Source organism: Odocoileus virginianus, chromosome 11, assembly GCF_023699985.2.
Source record: "Odocoileus virginianus isolate 20LAN1187 ecotype Illinois chromosome 11, Ovbor_1.2, whole genome shotgun sequence".
Classification (NCBI taxonomy): Eukaryota; Metazoa; Chordata; class Mammalia; order Artiodactyla; family Cervidae; genus Odocoileus; species Odocoileus virginianus.
In genome coordinates, this window is record NC_069684.1 from 17,329,358 (window position 1) to 17,345,318 (window position 15,961).

The window sequence follows — 15,961 nt, forward strand, 5'->3', positions numbered from 1 at the left end:
TGAAACTATCACAAACATTGTTAATCAGCTAAACCCCAATACAAAAATAAAAGTTTTTAAATAAAAGTTTTTTTAAAAGGATGGAGGGACTTCCCTGATGGTACAGTGGTTTAAAATCTGCCTTGTGATGCAGGAGACATAGGTTTGATCCCTGGTCGGGGAACTAAGATCCCACATGCTGTGGGGCAAATAAGCCCATACGCCATCACAACTACTAAGCCAGTATGTTACAACTAAGACCTGACTTGGCTAAATAAATAAATATTTTAAAAAAAAAAAAAAAGGATGGAGAAAACTCGTAGAGATATCATCCTCAAATTGACTGACTGGTGGTGGTGTTCAGTAGCTAAGTCATGTCCAGCTCTTTGTGATCTCATGGACTGTAGCCCGCCAGGCTCCTCTGTCCACAGAATTTCCCAGGCAAGAATACTGGAATGGGTTGCCATTTTCTTCTCCAGGGCACCTTCCTGGAGGATTGAATCCAGCAGGAGGATTCTTTACCACTGAGCCACCAGGGAAGCCCAAGAGATTTATTTCTGTTTCGAGGGCTTTGCTGGTCCTTTGGTCTGGAACTCTCTTCATTCCTCAGTTACATGTGGCTGCTTCCTTTTCATCATTCAGATGTCAATTTAAGTGTCACCTCTTTTGTCTTTCTCTAGATATCGTCTTATAGGGATTCTTGTAGCTTTGTCTCCATTAGTATCTTTCTTTCTCTCTATCCTCACTGCCAATGTGCTCATCATTTCCCCCATCACGACACAGCGGTCTCTCTGCCTTCCTATCCCCTTCTCCCACAATGTTATCTCCAGACCACTGCTAGAATGATCCTTCTAAAACTCAAGTCTAATAGGCATCTTCCTCTTTTAAATCCTCCAATACCCCGACATGGACTTTCAAATATCACCATGATCTAAAGCTTAGCCTGCTCCCACACGTCCCCCATGCCATCCTCCAATCACCTGAACTAATCATGGTTTCTACAGATGTTCAGGTGCTCACACGTCAGTGCCTCTGCATGTACTTTGCCTTATCTGAATATAACCTGCCCCTTCAAAACATTTCCGTCAACACTCTGTTTAGCGTGAACTTCCTTTAGGAAGTCTTCCCAAATCATTTTTCCCCCATCTTCACTCTTAATAATTCATTGTTCCTATCTGTCTTCCCTATTGGACTGAGTTCTCTAAGGAAGAGAACATTGTTCCAATACAATACGGAATAAAGTATGTCAGTCTGTTTGGGCTGCTTTGACGTAATACCACAGACTGTGTGGCTAAAAGAACAGAAATTTATTTTTCACAGTTCTGCAGGCTGGGAAGTCCAAGGTCAAGGTAGCAGTTGATTTGGTATCCAGTGAAACACGCTTCCTGGTTTACAGACTGCCATCTTCTGTGCTGTGTCCCCACATGGAGGAAGGGGACACGGACGCTTTCTGGGGCCTCTTAATAGGATACTAATCCCATTAGCTAATCACCTCCAAATGCCCACTTCCAAACATCATCACCTCTGAAATTAGGCTTCAGTATATGAATCTGGCGGAGGGCGGGGGGGCAGTGCAAGAACATTCAATCCGTGACACAGTACTTGGCATATAGTAAGTTCTCCACAGGGGTCTTCCCAGATGACTCAGTGGTAAAGAATCTGTCCGCCAATGCAGGAGACACAGGAGATACAGACCCCTGGGTCAGGAAGATCCCCCGGAGGAGGGTATGGCAACCCACTCCAGTATTCTTGCCTGGAAAATTCCATGGACAGAGGAGCCTGGCGGGCTACAGTCCATGGAGTTGCAAAGAGTCGGATACAACTTAGCGACTAAGCACAAGTTCTCTATAAAGGTATGTGGTAGGGAAGAGAATTAGATCAACCTCACGTTGGAAAAGATCTTCAAAAACATCAAGCCCAAACTCTAAGCCACTATATATGTTCTTGGGCTAGGATCACTCCAGCCTCTGTTTGGACCCTGACAGAGAAGGGCAGCAATGATTTTCCAAGGCAGCCCATCCCTGTCCTTGAGCTTATGCAAAGGAACCCCATCTTAACGGAGCTGCAAGACTGTCCTTCACGTGCTCAAAGATAAGCACTCCTGGAATTAACCTCTTCTCCAAGCTGACACCCTTATTTCTTCTCTCATGTCCCTGTAACTTTTTTTTAACTGTAACTTTTTTTTAAGGCTAAACCCTAGTTATTCTGGACAATTTTATCAGGAACCACTTCTTTTTTGCCACTTTAAAGGGAGTGCCCATTTCAAAAACCAGGACTGAGGGTAAAAGTGGGGCCAGCCTGAACCTTGTTTGGGACCTTAAATTCTGGTTACAGCAGGCCCTAGTTAGCTCCGTGCCTTCCTCTCCTGAGACAGGGGAGCCAAGGGTGGTTCCTGAGTAGGGCGACCATGTGAGCAAAGCTAGTCTTTGGAAGGTCGTGCAGCAGGACTGAGAGAGCAGGCCGAGTGAGCAGGGATGTCTGGGCAGGGCAGCAAGGGGCAGCTCTACTTCCCTACCACCAGAGGTACAGAGGCTCTGACTCTGGTGACAGTAACCTGGGTGAAAAGGAAGTTCATTATCTCCATCTTCCCAGAATACTCAGCGTGCCGACACGATGCGCCTGTTCCAGACAGTTGTCAGAAAAAGGACTCTTAAAATGCCCAGAACTGTCAAAAAGAAAGGAGGCAGCCGCTGCATGGCCAAGGGTGACCCCAGGAAGATTAGAGGTGCCGGTGTCACCTTCCAGAGGGGAAAATGTGGGCTCTACAGAAAAATCAGGAGGTGCTCCTGGGCCAGATACAGAGGGTCCCTGGGCATATCTCTCGACTGACCCCACCACACATGCCATCTGCTCTCTCAACAACCACGTCATTGGAGGAGCCTGTAAGACTTCATCAAAGAAAGCCCTGTTGAAAGCTGATGGGCTGGACTTCAGCAACCAGGGTCACAGGGAGGAGAGCGGAGGGGATGCCGACCCTGCATTCCCCCTGAGCTGACCCCACACACCCCCCCTGCCCTCACCAGAGCCCCTGCTCCCAGAGTTGAGAAGGGGCGCCCATGGCTCCCAACCTTATGTCGCATGATGCTTCTACTTACTGATCTCACCATCTCTGAGATATTTAAAAGAGCCATGGGGGTGGGGGTGGCGGGACGAGAAACTTGGTGTGAACTCTGAGAAAGGCTGTGAATTAGCAAATTATCTCCGCCTCTCCCTCCCAACTCTCGTTTTACACCTCTTGGTAGCGGCAGTGATGCTGCATGCATTCTGGTCTCCATCCTAGCAGTTAATGACCTGAGCCTGTCTGGACTGGAAGCTTCAGCATCTTGTTTCCTCAATATGATGACCATAGAGTCTCCCCACCCCACTCCACCCTGACTTCTGCCCACCAGCCCCACAGAATGGCCCGGGGTCATGCATCCTCCAAGCACATGTCTTATGGGAAATGGATCCGAACTTCAGGATGACTCCTCTTTGGGGGAGAAGGTCCTGATACTATTATAAGAAGAAGTACATTCGAAAGACCAGTGCCCACAGGGTTTCTCTAGGGATAAGCCATCCAAAGGAGACAAACTGTCCACTCCACCCACACTCACCCTTTCTCTGTCCCTTCTGGCAGTTCAAATCTGCTGTGATCGTGGAGAAAGCCTGACTTTTTTTTTTCCCTCTTATTTATATTTCTGTTTAGAGGTGACTATTACAGGGGCATGAGAAAACAAGAATGTCTTCCAGGGATATTGTGGAACAAAAATGGAGAAGAATTCACTGTCTTGGGAATTAAGCATTCATTGTAAACCAGGCATGAAGGTACACTACACCCCTTCTGCCCTAGACAGATGAGGGGTGTTGATGCCACCCTTTAAGACATCCAGTAAGAAGACGCCCAGGAACATGCTAGTACATCCACATTGAAGCAGAAAATCCATTCTGCACTTGACTCCTGCAGTGCCCTTCACTCGTGACAGCAGCTGGAGGCTCAAGCACTCCTACGCCACTTGCTCATCTAGGCCCATGTTTCCAACAATCTCAGAACATTTCCATCCTTTTTGACAAGATTTAAAGATAAAATGGTTGGAGCTTTTCTTTTTAATATTTATTTATTTGACTGCATCAGATCTTGGCTGTGGCACGCAGGATCTTTGCAGCATCACACGGGGTCTTGCCTTGCGATGTAAGGATTCTTTAGTTGTAGCGCACAAGCTCCAGAGTTGCAACTCGCGGGCTTAGTTGCTCTGCAGCACGTGGGATCTTGGTTCCCCAACCAGGGATAGAATCTGTGTCCCCTATATTGGAAGGCATTTTCTTTTTTTTTTTTCCATTTGTTTTTATTAGTTGGAGGCTAATTACTTTACAATATTGTAGTGGTTTTTGCCATACATTGACATGAATCAGCCATGGATTTACATGTATTCCCCATCCTGATCCCCTCTCCCAGCTCCCTCTCCACCCGATCCCTCTGGGTCTTCCCAGTGCACTGGAAGGCGTTTTCTTAACCACAGGAGCACCAAGGAGTTTCTGATGAACTGCTTTCTGGGATTCCTCATCACAAAGTTTAAGAAAGGTTGTGTGTCACAGCAGGAGCCACAGATTCCATGGAAAAGAATTCCCCCTTCATTCCTTTGTTCAATTCTTCCTGCATGAATGTACACTGACATTTCATGTGTATCAAGTACCAGTGTGAGGAGCCAGGATGCAATGGTAAGCAAGATGCTCATGAGCTTAGAGCTTACAATCTAGGGAAGTGCATTTTCTAATATCTAAGACCAGGGATAGAACACGGCAGCTCCTGGCTCTGCTGGGATGGTGGCCCCAGGTAAGCCCATTCATTTGTGCCTCAGTTTTTCCAATGAGAAAATTAGGCTGCTGATCCCATAGGGGAAAAAAGCTGGTTGCTCTCTATGCACCCTTCCTTTTCATGAGAACACCAAAAGAAACTGCAAGGGGTAACCAGATTACCCTGGGGAGGGCGGAAGGAAAAAGAAAAATAAACGAAAATCTACACATACGGTCCCCTCCTTCCAGGATCAATGAGATTTGCTTCTTTGAGGACGTCTGCTGGTTAGGAACAGGCAGAAGCTTTACTCTGGATGAGAGAATTCCACAAGGATACCCTTTTCCTCCTTGAGTCTGCAACCCCATCCCTTATACCTCAAGCCAAATTAGTAGAGAAGATGGCTAGTGGGTACCTCTTTCTGGGTCTGGTGACTAATATTCTGCCATACTTCTATGCATCTTATAAGAATATAAAATAACTAAAAAAAGGGTAGGACAAATTTTGTTAAGAGAAACATGAAACCCAGATGGGAGATAATATAAGAGAGAAACCCTAACCATTTTAAATAATAATAACTCCAATATGTCTGGAATTTTGAATTTTAACAAGCATAAACATTCTCTAATACAAGTATTACAAAATCCCTAGAAATATCCTGCCAAGGATTATCATCCCCATTTCAAGGATGAGGAGACCAGGCTCAAGAAGGCTGAGTGATCTGCTGCTAGAGCCACAGATAAAAAGCACTAGTGAGACTGGACTTGAACCCAGTCCCCAGCTCCCAAGTTCAATGTTCATTTAGACTCAGCACAGAAAGACCATCCGAACTGCTTGTGAGAAACTGAGGATAAAAACAGAGGCCTTAGAAACCCAAACAAATGTCTTGATTTCCAAAATCAAGATTCTAGAAAGGTAACAAGAAGCTCATTGTCAACCCCAGAGGAATGCGTGAGCAATGAGAAAGCAAGATGATCAAATACTGCATGGAAAGCTTAGCTCAGCTCTAGGCAGAGGTGAGCAGGGCTCTGTAAGTGTGAGGACTCGTCCTATCACTACCATCATTGCTTCTCATTAATATAATTAGGAATTAGCATGGAATTGCTTGGAACACATTGAACTAAGCTAACCTTGTTTCTTTTTTTAATGGGTTGTTGGATGAATAAATCAGGAACATGCTGAAGATTCAGTATCCCTGTATTTCAGTATGCCCTCTGACAAAATCTCTTATTACGCTATCAGAATAGTAAGGAATACCACTGGGCAAGTTGCTGATATCTGAAAAATCTTGCCTAAGTTATACTGATCAATGAATAAAATATTGACTTCGCTATTTCAAGCCTGTGAGACCTTAGATAACTTATTTAACCTTTCTGTGGTTCCACATCCTCGTCAGAAAAATATTATCACTAAACAATAGCAACCAATGTGGAAGACCAGCGAGGGCTGATGAGATGGACAGATAAGTAACAGATAGGCAGCAAACATTAGCTATTAATGTAATTATATTATTAACTTCAACCTATAGGGAGGTCTCTAGAGATGTGCTACTATGTTCTATCATCATTATTTCTGTCCATTTTGACATAGTCATCAACAGCTTAGATGTCAACAGAAAAAAAAGTAGAACACTAAAGGACAATGATGGACGTTCAACATGTAAAAGATCTGAGAATGACAATCAGCCAACAGGGCAACAAGGGGGCTTAAAAAGTAAACCCCTACTGTGTGCACTGACGTGTGGTACCATCTGCAAGTCGGCTACATGGGTCAGACCGGTGAAGTACAATGTTCAGTTCTGGGTGTCATATGTTAAGAACAATACTGGGAAACACAGGGGATGGGGGTAGCACAGGGGGTCGTGAAATGTCAGCTGAGAAGTAGTTGAGAAAAGCATGAATGTTTTGTTTGGTAGCAAGTGGCTATCACTTGGATAAAGACTCACACTGTGCTTCTTCTTGGCCTAACTTGGGCCAGTGGATCAAATTAGAAGGAGCCAGGTTTTACCAAGACAGACAGACTAAAAGGAATGAAGGAAGAGAGGAAGGGTATAGGGTGGGGTACCTAGGAGCTGACCAACAACAGAAAAGTATGCCCTGCCAGTAGTGAGCTCTTCATCATAGGGAGAGTCCAAGTAGGGGCTTAGTGACCAGAAAACAGGGATGTGAAGAGTCTGATGAACTAGATAAGGCCATTTTCAATTCTCAGAGGCTACAACCTCACCCCCTGCACTCTGCTCAGAGCTCTCTTCCACACATCCCTCCTTCCATCAAAGTCACTCTGGAGGTCCTAATCCCAGGAACATCTGCCAAAATCAGGCCTGTGAGATGCATATTCAGTAGTGACAGATTCAGCCACCTGAACTGGCTGGCCTGTCTGGAGATTTTGACACTGCAGCAAGTGACCCTCTGGAATCCCAAATGAACTGTGGAGAGCATCTGAGCCTGTGCTTCAAGCAGGCTGCGCTGGGGACCTCAGCCACACAGGCCAAATACTGCAACACTACCTCCCCTCCACCGCCCACCATCACCATAGCAACCACAGAGGCTGACTACCTCGCAAGACATTTCAATTCAGGCAGAGTGAGGCCCAGTTTTTCCTGCAATTTCCCAAAGTAGTGAGCCCCAAGGGAACAGAGGGAGGAGGACTGGAGAGGGAGAGAGTTTCTCCCATCCTTCCCCAACAGACTGCCCTAGGGCCACCTGGAGACACAGCCCGCCATCCATAACTTGACCTTGGCATCCTCTTACTCTAACGAGAAAAACGGGAGAGAGAGCCACTGGGAATTTCCTTATTTTTAGCAGCACAATCACTTAGCAACCTAAACGTCCCATTCCTCCCCACCCCTCCAGAAGCCCAAAGAAATAAATACAGTATGAGGACTCCAGCGCTTGGCTCTGATACAGCATGAGGATGTAATAATAATAATACTTTCTATTTATATAGAAATTAGCTTGCCTTCCAAGGAGCTCAGAGAGTCTTGATAAATTTAAGGCACTAATCCCTCACACCCAGCCCCCTCTGTCTCTCAGCGCAAACTTCCCAAGGGTGACTGTTCTCTGCTCTTTCATGAAGCCTAGAACGAGAACGGACTTTACGTATGGATTCTAAGACATGGAACAATAACAATCTACTCCAGGGGGCAGGGGCCCTGTATATTACTGCCTGCTACAAAAAAAAAAAAAAAAAAAAGGCATTTATCTCTAGCGAGGAAGCAGAGAAAGGTCAGTGTTTCTCCAGGAAATGCCAGCAGTGATTTCCTTCCTCACATTTCACCCTGTTAACCATTTGCTTCTTCTGGAAACTCCTCCCTGGGATGGTTCCCACTAATCTGTCTCCCACTGCCTGCCTGCTTCTCCTTTTGCCTTCCATCTTTCCCAGCATCAAGGTCTTCTCCAAAAGGAGAAGAGGGCGGCAGAGGGTGAGATGGTTAGATAGCATCACCAACTCAATGGACATGAATCTGAGCAAACTCTGGGAGATAGTGAGGGACAGGAAAGCCTGGTGCGCTGCAAAGAGTCGGACACAACCTAGCCACTGAAGAACGCTGCCTGCTGCCTCTCAGCCTCCCTTCTGGGTCACCCATGTCTTCAGCACCTGTTTAGTGCAGGGTCCGCTGGAGTCCATCCTCAGCCATCTTCTCTCTCTGCTGCTTTCCTAGGATAATCTGACTCATTGCTATGGTTACAAATGTCATCCACACACATCGCTGAACTGCAGATGTCCACGCTGAGCCTGAGTTGACCTCCAGTCTTTTGACCAGAGTGCCACACCCAAGGGTCCAAAAGGCATATCCAACCCAACAAAGACAGAGTCACCCTCATCTCCCCACTCTGGCTGCTCTGCATTCAGGGTGTTACCTCTAAGGGAAGGAATCCCCACTCCCCCGCCAAACACGGGACTCATTTTTGCTTATTCCCTCTCCCTCATAATTCTAATTTAAAGATCTGTAAATTATACCTGTCCCCTTCTGGTCTCACTGACACAGTTGAGATCCATATTTTCCTTTTTTTCTAGAGGGTGACACATGTAAAGGATGGTTCTCTAACTGGTCCTCTGGGCTCGAGTCTTAGTATTCCTCCCCAACCATCACCACCCACTCACATGCACCAAGACAAGAATCTGAGCCTTGGAGAGTTGGAAGGTTTCTCTACTCAGGAATTCTCTCTCTCTTACTTTAAACCTTTTCATGACCCTCTCCTGCCTTCTTAATAAAATCCCGTGTTATCACAGCACACAAGACCTTAATGTTCCCACCTGCCTATAGGGCTACCTCAGGAACCAGCACGCTTGCCCTGCCTACTGCCCAGGCCCTGCCCACCCCATGAATGCTATTCTCCAAATTCAGCGGGCTTGCTCCCACTTCCGTTCCTTGGTTTGTGTTCCCTCCTTGGTTTTCTTCCCCTGCCCCACCACAGAGCTGAGGAGCCCCTTCTGAATAAATGTCCACTCAAACAACAGCTCCTCTCTGTGGCCTCTTTTCCTGAGTCTTCCAAGCACAGCTAGATGCAGCCTCCCTCACACTCCCAGAGCACCTTGTACGTCCCTCTCTTACAGATGCACCACCTTTATTGTAATAGTTGGTCCAGGTCTAATTTCCCAAGATACCTGCACTCCTGCAGGAAGGGGTTGTGTCCCCTGAACTCACCACAGGGTTTGCCATTTACTAAACACGTAAAAACACCTGCCAGAAAGGTGCTCTGGTTTCCAGGGCTTCACACTCTTCCACCAGGCTCCTCTGAGGGGATTCCAGACAGTCAGCATCTCTTACACAGTATACAATAAACAGTATATACCTTGAACACTATGTACCTTGAATTAATACATCATTATACACTATGATTATACACCTAGACCGAGTACTAAAAAGCAAAAACATCACTTTGCTGACAAAGGTCCATATATTCAAAGCTATGGTTTTTCCCGTAGTCATATAGGGATGTAGAGAATTGGTCCATAGAAAAGGCTGACTGCTAAAGAATTGATGCTTTTGAACTGTGATGCTAGAGAAGGCCCTTGAGAGTCCCTTGGACTGCAAGGGATCAAGCCAGTCAATCCTAAAGGAAATCAACCCTGAATATTCACTGGAAGGGCTGTTGTTGAAGTGGAAGCTCTAATACTTTGGCCACCTGATGCGAAGAGCTGATTCACTGGAAAAGATCTTGATGCTGGGAAATATTGAAGGCAAAAGGAGAAGGGGGAAACAGAGGATGAGATGGCTAGATAGCAACACCAGCTCAATGGACATGAATTTGAGCAAATTTCGGGAGATAGTGGAGGACAAGGGGAGCCTAGTGTGCTGCAGTCCATGGGGTCACAAAGAGGTGGGTTCAACTTAGCAAGTGAACAACAATACAGTATGTACCCTGAATGAAAGCATCATTTATGTGCAGAGTGAATTCAAGAGAGCCTATAACTGCCTTTCCTCTGGACCCTGTATTTCTACTAATGCAAATTCAGGTAACAGTCATTAAACCAGAAAACACCAGTCTTCTTCATGTGCACTGCTGAAAAGCCATAGCTATCCTATCTGGTACTTAAGCTATTCAGTTATGAAATCCAAATTCAGGACTTTACAATTCTCCCTTTCCATGTCATTTATGTAGGACTTTGGAGCTACTTAATTCAGGATATTTGGAAATCTAATCATTAGTATCTACTCCCTTTGCCCAGCAGAAGATACACGTCCAGTCTAGCCCCACGCTTCTCCACTCACCAACAGTTCCTTCTACTGAGACCCCTTGCTCCATCAAGAATGATGGGAACCCAAAAGGGTAACTCCTCCTCTTCCCTCCTCCTTCTTGGGCAGATTCACTCCCCAGAAGTTTCTGGAAAGCTCTACAGTTGAGGCAATATCATTGTAAGGGAAAAAGATAGGTGAATGTAGAAGCAGCCTGGCGGTGAGCTGTTGGAACGTCTACACATCCCACCCTGATGCTGGGCAGCTTGATCCTGCCTCTCGTTCTCTTACATGGTCCTCTTTCCAGAGGAGGGAAATATCCTGAATCAGAAGCAAATCCCACTCGCCACTCTCCCTTCAGCCCTTCTTCCTTCCCTTCTCTCCAGCCCGTCCGTGATCCCCTGCATGCCCATTCTAATCCATTCACCACTGTTCCTTCTTCACGCCCTCAAAGCACAAGACCATGCAGTGGTGTGACACTTCTGCTAGCAACCTGATGGGGCTACGATGTCAGGGAAATGGATATCTGACAGTCAGGGCAGGGGTCCGAGAGTACAAGCTCTCTCCTACCCCGACCCCTGGGACTCTGGGCTGGCTCTGCTTCTCTGGACCTCCATTTCTTCATCTGTAAAGTGATGTTAGACCTTCCAGCCCTCAGGGTTGGAATCTTCTTTCTACCCCACTTTCCCTTTCTGTTTCCCCCAGACACACCTCTCCTTTCCAGACCATGGCCATGTGGGTGCTTGGAAAACGCTGCCTGTGCCCTGTTACCGGGGAACTTGCTTTATCCTCGGTGCCACAGAGTAAACAATAAAAATGTCATCTCTTCATTATCTGGGCTGATGGAGGAAGAGACTTAGCCAACTCATCATGATGGATAAAGCCAAAGTAATTTATTGTGTATTTGACTTTGAGAGGCGGTGAGAGACATGCTCAGAGATATACAACTACCTCTGCCCATTTGGAAATCAGCCCAAACCTTCCCAGACTGGCCTGCATCCCAGCCTGGGGTTTGGCTGTGGTACGGGAGGAGGACCTGGGCTGTACAGAAAGACCACAAGTGGATAAGATGGTGTTAATTGTGTCATTATTCATAATATTCACCAACCATGTGTGGGGCATAACTTCCTAACATCCCTGGACACATAAAATCCAGGAGAAGGTAGGGCTTTTTCATAATTATCCTCATGTTCTGAGCCGCAGCCAAGGCACTAATCGGATGCCAGGAGAAGAGAGGGTAGGGGGCGACCCGACTGTAACCATGTGGCTCTGGGAAGCCTCAGATGAAGAGTTCAGGCAAAGCCAATGGTGATATGGGGGGACCCCTCACAACTAATAGCCTCAATATGAACCTTGCCTGGAATTGTCCGTGAAACCCAGTGAATCCCCAAATAGAGACTGAGTTCTACTCCATGCGTGGAACTGTGCGAGATGTTCAGGCGACCAAAGATATTTAAGGCAGCTCTGACTTCCAGGCATAAAGTAATTAGTGAATAAGGCAGTGTTATATTCTGATATAAAAAAAGGGCTCAATGTGTGGAACTGACAATATGAAGGAGATCAGGCTATAATAAAGTGCTAATTGCATGGAAAAGGCAGTGAATAAGAAATCCTCCATAAACATTGTTATTTACTTCCACTGCATCTCTGCGGCTGTCAATAACAAACATCCCAGTGAGCTGTGGGTGAGAACACTTCGTCTCCATCTGTAGGCGGGCAGCGCGTGCTGGACCAGGAAGCGGAGGCCTGGTCCTGGAACAACCTGGTGTGCATCACAGGCAGGTTACTTCCCCTCTCAAGATCTTGGGAGAGGAACAGGACTCAAGGCTCTCTGAGGTCCCTTCCAGTTTGCATGAAATGTGGTTCGAATGCAGAGGAACAAGATGACATCATGGTGGGAGGTGCTGAGGAGAGACTGGAAGGATGCAGAGGAGATGAAGGAGGAGGGATGACAGAAGAGATTTCTCATGAGGGCAGATGCTGGGCAGGGCTGCGAAGGTCAAGTGTGCTGAAGAGAACAGGGTTGAGCAGGTGGAAATGGTGCATGGGCAGGGGTGGGAACAGCATCACCAACTGAGAAAGGCTTCATGGGTCACGCGGAAGAGGTCAGGTCAGACCTGGGATGACAAGGGAGTGCCTTGCCATGGGAGGAGCTGTAGAGAGAACCTCGTGACGGTCAATAGACTGAAACTGGGGACAAAATGAAGGCAAGAAGCCAATCAAGGAGCGGCTAAATCACCCACGATATTGAGATGAGGACGATGTGGGCTGTTGTCAGGGAAGATGACATTGAAGGGAGGAATAGATCACATATTTTGAAAGGACAGATAAGATTTGGGAAACTCAGGTATTAAGGATACAGAAAATGGATGACTCCAGTACCTACCTCACCATCTTGGACCCCAGGTGAACATCTGACTCCAAATCCCTAGAGTTTGAAAGAGACGAACACCTGGGACCAGAGCATCTCACACCCTATAAGATGGGCCATGGGCAGGAAGAGGCAGAACAGGAGTTGAGTGTGCACTGACCATGCAGACTCTTTCCTATGGTGAAGAAGCCCTGTTTAACTTTGTATCTCCCATGGCAGCTGGCGCAGTGCTTGGCTAGGAACAATGATCAGCACTTGTCTGTTCACAGAGAGCCACTCAGAACCTTAAATAATCCCCCATGTAACCTTAGAAACCTCAAGAGGCATCAAACCCAGAGAAGCACAGATCTGGGAGGGTGCCATCTGAGATAGAAAACAGAGGGCACAGCCCTAGTAGGACTCATGAGCGCAGACCAAGGGAAGCAGGAAACTGGGAGGGAGGGGAGCAGAGTGGTAGGTGATAGGTTTTGCAGCAACTATCAGATTATAAATCAGCCATCTTCCAAACGCCCTAACTGATTCTCATCACCCCCACGAGGCAGACAGAGAAGAGCTCTGCCTGCTTTCAGAGAAGAGGGCAGAGGTTCGGGGAAAGAAGAAGCTGGCAAGAGCCCAAATCTCTTCATTCTCGGGCCAGAATGCTCTGCCAGACCTCTCTCCTCCTTGGGCATGGCACACGCTGGCAGGCTTCCTGACTGGCCCGAGACCGCTTTAAAACTTGATGACTTGGCATTCATCCCCTCACAAACCAAGCTCTGTGTCTGCTGGATGTAGCCTCTACATTAACCAAAGTGTCAAAGGCCAGCAGGCTGCCTCCCATCACTCACATCCTTCCCCCAGAGCCCCAGCTCCCCTCTCCACGAGGCTGGCCATCCCAGCACCCCTGGAGCACTCCCAACCCCCTCCCACAGCCCAAGACAGAGGTTTAGCGCTCAGGGCCCCACTCCCCTGCAGGCGGCCAGCCCAGAGCCCTATCTGATGACCTCCTCTGCACCTCCATGCCCAGTCATGTAAAAGGGGGGCTAGGGAAAAAATCCACCTGATGAAAACAGCAAAGAAAGAAATTAGATGTGGGAGGGTGTGCTGTTTGGCCTGAGGTAACCTTTGACAAATAAACAAACATCCCTCCCTCCTGGAGACAGGGCAGAAAGGCAGGGGTCTTAAAACTTAGGAGGGAGATGGAAAAAAAAAGTGACAACTATTGTGATCCAAATATGGCATCCTCCCAAACTCCCAGAACAGATGTCTCCTGGGACCAAGCTGGCAGGCTGCTGTTTCCTCATTCCTCCTGTTTCCTGCTCTGTCAGTAGAAATTCTATCCTGGGGCTTCTAGAGTTCCTGTGTCCTGCCCTAATGGAGACCCTGTGGAGCCAGGGGACCCTTCCTGAAGAGGGGGTGCTGTGGGAGGAGACGAGACCTGCAGGGCTGGGCACAGCCTCCATCACCTATGGCCCCACAGGAAACACGGAGCCCAATCTAAAATTCCAAAGATGATAAGGTACTCTGGAATATTTCTTATTATGAGATATTTCAGATACTCAGAACATAAAACAATGTACATAGTCGTACAAAGTCCCATATTTAACAGGGGTTACCATTTGCTGATATTTGCTTCAAATCATTTTTTTTAAAGACATGAACATTTAAAATACAGACTAAACTCCATCCCACCCCGTTTTCTCCCCCACCTCCCTAGAGTAACCACTGTCTGGAATTGGTCATCAGCAGTCACATGCAGATTTATATACTTTCCCAATATATATAGTTTAGGTGCGTTTCTAACTCAAATGTTTTCAATGGGGTCCATGAACCACCTGCATCAGGGTTATCTGGGTGCTTCCTTCACATACTCTAGCGTGTGAAATGTGAATGCTAGCATTGCCTGTTCGCTCAGGGTTAAGGCCAAAGTTCAGCTTTTTAAAACAAGAGCTCCAGGTGATTTTAATGTGCACCAAAGATCAAAGAGCCTCTCTTCTAGCTTAGAACTTTAAGCTTTTCTAAGTGCAAAACAAATAACAACAATGACTGAAACCAACCAAACTCAAGAAGGGTAACCCCTGAAATTGTTGTCATTTACTGCCCCATGCTGAAGCTGAAACTCCAATACTTTGGCTACCTGATGTGAAGAATAGACTCATTGGAAAAGACCCTGATGCAGGACAAGATTGAAGGCAGGAGGAGAAAGGGACAACAGAGGATGAGATGGTTGGATGGCATCACCGACTCAACAGACATGAGTTTGAGCAAGCTCTGGGAGCTGGTGATGAGCAGGGAAGCCTGGCGTGCTGCAGTCCATGGGGTCGCGAAGAGTCAGACATGACTAAGCAACTGAACTAACTACCTAACTACTGCCCCATGCATTAGTGTTCTGAGAGAAGAAGAGAAGCGAGAAGCAAAGGAGAAAAGAAAAGACAAACCCATCTGAATGCAGAGTTCCAAAGAATAGCAAGGGGAGATAAGAAAGCCTTCTTAAGTGAACAATGCAAGAAACAAACAAAAAGGAACAGCTAGAGATCTTTTCAAGAAAATTAGAGACATCAAGGGAACATTTCATGCAAAGACGGGCACAATAAAGGAAAGAAACAATATGGACCTAACAGAAGCAGAAGATATTAAGAGGTGGCAAGAATACACAGAAAAGCTGTACAAAAAAGGTCTTTGGGTTGACCCGGACAACCACAATGGTATGCTCACTCACCTAGAGCCCAACATCCTGGAGTGTGAAGTCAAGTGGGTCTTAGGAAGCATTACTACAAACAAAGCTAATGGATATTATGGAATTTCAGCTGAGCTATTTCAAATCCTAAAAGATAATGCTGTTAAAGTGCTGCATGCAATATGTCAGCAAATTTGGAAAACTCAGCAGTGGCCACAGGACTGGAAAACGTCAGTTTTCATTCTAATCCCAAAGATGGGCAATACCAAAGAATGTTCAAACTACTGCACAATTGCGCTCATTTCACATGCTAGCAAGGTAATGCTCAAAATCTGGCAAGCGAGGCTTCTACAGTACATGAACCAAGAACTTCCAGATGTACAAGCTAGATTTAGAAAAGGCAGAGGAACCAGAGATCAAATTGCCAACACCTGTTGGATCATCAAAAAAGCAAGAGAATTCCAGGAAAACATCTGCTTCATTGACTACACTAAAGCCTTTAACTGT

General features: G+C 46.6%; 1 protein-coding gene across 1 annotated transcript in view; it reads right to left on the bottom strand.

The window, feature by feature from the left end:
* CACNA1E (calcium voltage-gated channel subunit alpha1 E) overlaps positions 1-15,961 on the bottom strand; it is a 520,667-nt gene that overhangs the window by 248,067 nt on the left and 256,639 nt on the right. The window lies entirely within an intron of this gene.